A 7,973-nucleotide genomic window follows, 5' to 3' on the forward strand; every position below is an offset into this window, starting at 1 on the left:
CCACACCTTAGATTTCTAATTTCAACAACTCATACAAAACTTAAAAACTTAACTCATGCTTTAAATTTCTCAAATCAAAACAGAAACAAGCCTTAAATTTGCATAAAACTTCTTACCTCAAATGGAGAATTCACCCCAAGCTCCCTTGATTCTCCTCCTAAACTCCCACTTCAACCACTTCTATTCTTCTTCTTCTTCTTCTTCTTCTTCTTCTTGCCCTAGCTTTTCTCCTTCTAGTTTTCTTTCCTTCTCTTCAAATTTTATCAAAACCAACAATGACCAAGCCCAAACCGTGTACCCCTATAACACAGCTCAAATTTTTCTAAACCCCTTGCCAAATGACCATTTTACCCTTCCTTACCTATCCCTTCATAACTAAGCCCCAAGGGCTCACTTGTCATTTCCTATCCATTACAATTCTACCATTTCTCCATCTAAACCTGTTACTCTCTATGTTTACTAACAGTTACATAAGTTACCATATTACCAGTTACCATAATCTCTCAAGAACTAAGTTACAAAATCCCCGAAATACCCCTAGGCTCCTCCCGAGCCGGGTATAAAATCCCGTTGTGACTTTTGAGTTAACTAGCTCTCCAGGACCGTCTCGGCACGTGCATCACAATAATAACACCACCCTCACGTGGTACAAATCACATTATACAATTATCACATAGATGCCCACAGCGGGCTAAAATTACCAATTTACCCCTAACATACAAACGAGGTCCACATGCTTGTTTATTTCACCTAAACATGCATACTAACCACATATTCATTTAAATTCACATAAATTAATGCAATATAACAATTATTGCCCTCCAGGCACACTAATCAAGGCTCCAAGCCTTATTAGCAAATTTAGGTCGTTACAACTATCCCCTTCTCATAAAAATTTCGTCCTCGAAATTTACCGAAACACCTCAGTCAGTAACCCACAATTCTGACCGTAATTTCCAAGGCCCACCGCCTTTACTTTACTTCCCAACAACACTCTTACAGGAATAACAATCTTGCCCCACAAGATCTTGTCTAACAGCCATACTCTCGATAGCCCCTCGTTTACACCGCAACCCTGCTGAAGCTTCAGGGTCTGCTTAGATTACAATGACCACTACATTGTCTTATTCCTGATTCCAGAGATAACCAAAATCATCACCTCTACTAGGTGGGATCAACTGGTAGGCTCCACTGGCCTAACCCTTGGTACAACTTCAGAATCTATATTGAATCAAGATTCTGAACTCTTCCTTCTTTCTCTGATCACCATACAAATCCTCATCTGTTATTACGTAGAGAGATGCAAATCTTTCCTTCCGGAACTTTATTTTCTCTAAATTTAACAATTTACAAGCCCTTTTATTCTTCCAGATAGGCAGGCACTCCTGCCTTAAGAGTTCCAACAACCTCTTCGGCTTTCTCTCTGAACCAAAGCCAAATCGTAGTATTCACTATCCTTCGTCTCATACCATGTCCTATTTTGTGTTACTTTAACAAGGCGCCAGCATTTGCCACCACGACTAACTTATCAGGGATTACACTTCCCTCAACACCTCAAGTATTCGCATAGTCAACGCTTAATTCTTTAAGATATCTGATAAACTTTCAGACTGCTATTCCACTTTCAATCAACTGATAATTCCAGATTCCCACTCTGTTCTTTTCGTTCTCTAGATCCATTCCAAAAATTTAAAATACTATAGGGTCTCAATTCAGTATCATTGACATTCTACCCTGAAACCAATTCTCTTGAACCAACTACATTAACTCCATCAACTGGGTTAAAACTTTTCATGTCAAAACACCTTACTTAAGGTCTAATGTGGTCTATTCTCACGATACACCACCACATCACTTAACCCCTCAGTGTCCAAAAGAATTCACTAAATTCCGTCATCCGACCAACCCTCCCGGTACCACGTACCCTAGGAGCTGGAACGATATCCATTCAAATTTCCCATTCATAAACCAAATCTAATTGGATCTTTCATCCAATCCTGGTATCTTTAACTTGTACCACCTTGGCAGGGTTCCTCCCTGCTTCAACCAAAGCCAACACTTCCGATTCCATAGTTCAGTGACACTTATCAGCTAATCATTACCCACTAGCGTTATGCCGAACTCAGTCGTTGCTTTGTCCACTCCATTACAATCTATGGTGTTATTCCCTGATTGACACACGCCTCACAGCTAGGAGTTCCGCCTCCAGTTAAATTTCCCCTCGCTCAATCGAGGATTTCAAACACCGATCATCTGTCTGCTACTTTTCACCACATCTGGGTCTCAACGTTTAAATTTCTTACTAATACCCAACACTCAAGTACCTTATGCTATGCACGACCATCGACTTAATGTTCCAAGTATATCAACCATGATCCATTCTTTCATCTCCCGCAAGGTTCGATCCATCCTTGCATCAATTTGCGTCTGGGCGTGCCCAACCCGTGATGCACTCCCACAATTCCATATCCTCATCATAGATCAGGTCCTTTATGCTAGCACTCTATACTTAACCATATCACACACATATTCCAGCATCGCCAGATACCAATCAATTCTTACCTTGTCTTCTGAATTTTTTTCTGATTTAATGCCATTCTTTCTATCTCACTTCAAGATTTACCGCTCTTCCCATCGTTGATGTAGTTGTCTCCGGAGATACTTATGCGATGTCTGTGTTTACCAATCCTGTTATGCTTTCTATTCTTCAGACATTCTTTATTAGCTTCTTTGTGGCTTCAGATCAATTCCCCTCATACCTGTCCTTTCTTCTTGTAGCTCTACCCTGAGTACTCCTAACGACACCCAAACTGACATTCCGTAGAACCTTACCTGTGACCCTGCCTCCTGGGTACTAACGTCTTTAGCTTAATAGTCATTTGCTCTCCATTTCCGTCTGGAAGTAATCCACATATACTGCTCATGAACTTGAAGGGGACTTACCTATACCATTCGTGTATTCTCTACTTAAAGAACTTACCTGTGCTGCTGTAGCTTGAACCAATCTAGAATCTTTGTTACCAACTCCTCACACCTTACTCAGTACAAAACAAAAATTCCTTAAATGTCTCTTTCCTTGATTTCCAGTTGTTAACAACCAGGTCATAGATCAACTCCTGGAGACATTGTCCCATCTTGTACCCAACGTCAAACTTTATATTCTTAACCGACGATGCTAAAAATCCCTGCAGTAAAATGCTCTGGCTATTCCAAGGTCAAATTTCTTCGATTGCTTCAATAATTCTTTCTGTCAACCAAAACCATTTTTTTCTCAACATTCCTGATACTATTCCTATCTGTAGTCCGACCTTGAAGTACCCCCAATCTTTCCTTATATACCCATATAATTTTCCCACTGGTCAACTCAGTTTCCATTCATTCTCATTAACATTCTCCAGATGATATCCTTTACAATCCATGGTTATTTCTTAACTGATTAACTTTCTCACTATGAATTTCTTAATCACTTGCTTCCCAATTCATCTGCCAGAAGTTTCTAATTCCTTCTCAATAAGTATTACTATCATCAGCCTCTCATATGGCACTCTTGAGGCAACTCTCTATGTCTAACTTCCTCTCGGAACATTCTCAACACAGAGTTCTTCCAGTTCGTTACATGACCAAAGCATTAACCAGTCAGTTAAATACTCATCCTCAAGGAATCCGCCTCGAACTTCGAATGTAGCGAGGCATTCTAATTTTCTATTCCCTCACCATGGGAAATGCATCCTAACATATCGAGTAATTCTATGTAGAAGTCATGCCCTCACCTGACCTCCTCCCAGGTGGCATTCTCTCCCTCATGTGCATACCAAATAACCTCCTTGGTTCTTGTCACCATCTTGATAACTGCCTTTTCAATCAGGCTTCTTTCCAATCACAATTAGGTGCCCTAGCACTATCTGGGGTCCTTCTATCCCAAAAATTGAGAATCTGCCCTTGCTGAATTCTATCAATAGAAGTACCATTTTATCAATTAGACTTTTCCCCCTTTCTGGTAAAACCAGAAGCCACAGAACTATCCGGGGTTCTTTTACCTCGATTACCAAGAATCTATCCTTGCTATAATCCACCAAAAGAAGCACTGCCATTGCAGCTCTAGCACTCATTCTGTATGCATCATTCATCAGTTCTTGGAACCACATGGCCCTCTCCGCCATCCACATACAGACGATAAGTTCTTACATCAGAGCGGCCCAAATACCTTGGACTATTCCAGAGTTCAATCCTTAAATAGGTCGCCATCATTTCCAAATACATCCGTCAGTATCAATTTCCAAAATGAATTACCCAGTTCACCAAACCCAATGATTTACACTCTAGTTACCCTATCACTCCAACCAAGCTTATAAGCCCACCAGTCTCCACAGTTCAAACCATGTCTCTATAACCCCCTTTCTTATCAATTCACCAAACCATCATGCCAATATCTCAGCCCAAGTACCATATGCAGGCATCCCTCTGCCACAATATTAACACAACCCCTTTAATCATGGGCTCACATCCCCTTATAACCAAGGGTGGAATTAACCTTGCCCATCCACCGATGGATTCTTTGTCAACCCTAACTTTCCTCAAAACCAAAGGATAACACCCTTTTTAAGCCTTTTACATAATACCTTTATCTGTCCATACCCTCACAATAAACCAACACTGGCAACCTTGCTGTTAAAGCATACAAAGCAGCTATTTTCCCAGAGAAGTCCGCTGCTCTTCTGTTCCATCTCAACTATTAAACTCCACAGCTTACTCACACCAGTGACCCTCTGCTGCTACTTTCCGGGATAACTGGAGATCTCAACTCCAACTTATATCTAGAATCCCCCCTTCAACACAATATCAGGTCCACATACCCTTCTAGGAACAAACAATTTGAGTTCATCTGTCAAAACTGACCAAACTCCTGAGCTCAGTGGTTCATACTCTGAACCAAACCACAACTGGATCCAAATGACTACAGTTATCATGCACACACAAAGCATATATAGGCCAAATCCATAATGATATACATTTAGCTACCAGATTTTAACATCACTAAGTATACCCGAGTCTCAACATGCTTCATACAAGCCAATAAGCATATATTACATATGAATTCAATTCAGACAATTAACCACATACACTCAATATGCAAACCATTATCCCAATATTCATCCACATACATAATAATGTTAATCAGCACGCATCAATCTCAACATGCAATAGTCAAGGGCCCAGCCCCAACAGTATCTTATTCATATGTCAACTCATTCCTCATGCTCCATATAAATAAGCAAGCAAACAGGGCATTCAAACATATGTTCAAGCATGTCAATCATTCATACCAACCAACCCTGAGTCGAGCTTGTCACTGACAGCGAGCGTACATGTTCGGTCAATCTCCAGAACCAATAAACCTTGGCTCGCTCTGATACCAAGTTGTAACGCCCTACTCCCTTAGAGTCGTTACTAAGTGAGTTTTAAAAGAAACTTTGTGCAAGGAACTCGCTAACCGAGGTTTTCAGAACCAAAGTGTGATTAAGTAAAAGTTAAGGCTGTAATCTTTGAAAATGCGTTGTTTCATTAAAAACTTCTAGTATTAAACATTTGGGATCCCAAAATAAGGTTTGAAAACTATTTACATCTTAAAATAAGCTTACAGTTGATTAGTTATAAAAATCATAGATTATTACAGGCATTTCTCCAATAAACCCCCAACCAAAGCAGTCGGGCAGGCCAAACATGTACGCGTCGCTTCATGCTCTCCGTACTCATGGCTAGTTGACTCAATCTTTGCCCTTACCTGCAACACAGAGCACCCGTGAGCCGAAGCCCAGCAAGAAAACTCATGCAGCACATAACATATGCAAATTATACAGTTAATCATATCAGATAGTCCACAGATAAACAGGTCAACCATTAGACTAAGCAAACACGGCCATGCCGCCCCAGAAGCCTTACCAAAGCCTGGGGTCTCAGTCCTCACCGTAAGGATATCTCATGTATCCATTGGGTCCTACCCTGACTGTAAGCATCCCATGTGCTAAGTGGTACTTCCGGCCCCACTGCCGTTCTCGGCCTTTCGCCGTTCTCGGCCTTGCCGCTCTCGGCCTTAGCCGTTCATTGCACTATGATCACACATATAATACATTTCGAAATAATCATTCAAACATATATTAATTCATTTAAGGTTATACATTAGCACATAATACAATTTAGGGCCATGCCCTGTAATAGCACTATGGGCCCATGCCCTATTCTCGGGTGCTACAGTTTTCTTACCTGTATTTCGAGCTTCCTGATGCACTAAAGCCGCGAGCACGGTCCTCTAACCCGAGCTTCCCAAAGACCTAGTCACAACACGTATAAAACATCCTTTAATACTAATCAATTCAAAACCAATCCCCGGGACCAATCCCACACTCTCGGGACTCCCAAATTCCTAAAACAATTCATCGGAAACATCCCCCGAACCCCCGGAGCAAAAGCTCAAAATTGTAAATTTTCATATCCTGAAAAAGGCGTAGCGCCGCGGCGCTACCCGCAAGGGCCGCGGCACCCAGAGAAGTCAGAAAGTTCCCCCGACTGTAAACATCCTCGTGCCGCGGTGCCCAAGAACAGGGCTGCGGCGCTCCTTCGCGAACTCAGAATTTCTGGGTTTTTCTCCTTCAATTCCCTCATCCAAAACACCTCTAAACCAGCCCAAACACATATCTCAACCCCAAAACCAAATCGAAACCTCAAATGAACCATCTAACAACCTATAGACACTATCATCAAGATCAAAAACACATGCACACCCAAAATTCCACACCTTAGATTTCTAATTTCAACAACTCACACAAAACTTAAAAACTTAACTCATGCTTTAAATTTCTCAAATCAAAACAGAAACAAGCCTTAAATTTGCATAAAACTTCTTACCTCAAATGGAGAATTCACCCCAAGCTCCCTTGATTCTCCTCCTAAACTCCCACTTCAGCCACTTCTATTCTTCTTCTTCTTGCCCTAGCTTTTCTCCTTCTAGTTTTCTTTCCTTCTCTTCAAATTTTATCAAAACCAACAATGACCAAGCCCAAACCGTGTACCCCTATAACACAACTCAAATTTGTCTAAACCCCTTGCCAAATGACCATTTTACCCTTCCTTGCCTATCCCTTCATAACTAAGCCCCAAGGGCTCACTTGTCATTTCCTATCCATTACAATTCTACCATTTCTCCATCTAAACCTGTTACTCTCTATGTTTACTAACAGTTACATAAGTTACCATATTACCAGTTACCATAATCTCTCAAGAACTAAGTTACAAAATCCCCGAAATACCCCTAGGCTCCTCCCGAGCCGGGTATAAAATCCCGTTGTGACTTTTGAGTTAACTAGCTCTCCAGGACCGTCTCGGCACGTGCATCACAATAATAACACCACCCTCACGTGGTACAAATCACATTATACAATTATCACATAGATGCCCACAGCGGGCTAAAATTACCAATTTACCCCTAACATACAAACGGGGTCCACATGCTTGTTTATTTCACCTAAACATGCATACTAACCACATATTCATTTAAATTCACATAAATTAATGCAATATAACAATTATTGCCCTCCAGGCACACTAATCAAGGCTCCAAGCCTTATTAGCAAATTTAGGTCGTTACAAACTGACCCATTGGACGAGAGGACCCCAACATAGGTCCTCTGGACGTGACCGAAGGAGGTCTCCAACATAAAATCACAAATAGGAGTTCATTTGTAACGACCCAAATTTACTAATAAGGCTTAAGGGCCTTGATTAGTGTGCCGGGAGGGCATAATTGGAATATATGTGATTTAATTATTTAAAGCATGTTATATGATGTTATCCAAAAAATTGGAATTGATGACGTGGCAAGTAATCCCTGGACACGTGGCTGACACCTGGAAGAGCTCTGCTAAAGTATCGACTAGAAGACGCATTAGAAGCAGTAAGCAGCCCAGTCTTACCTGCGA

Source organism: Humulus lupulus, chromosome 9 (assembly GCF_963169125.1).
Source record: "Humulus lupulus chromosome 9, drHumLupu1.1, whole genome shotgun sequence".
Lineage (NCBI taxonomy): Eukaryota > Viridiplantae > Streptophyta > Magnoliopsida > Rosales > Cannabaceae > Humulus > Humulus lupulus.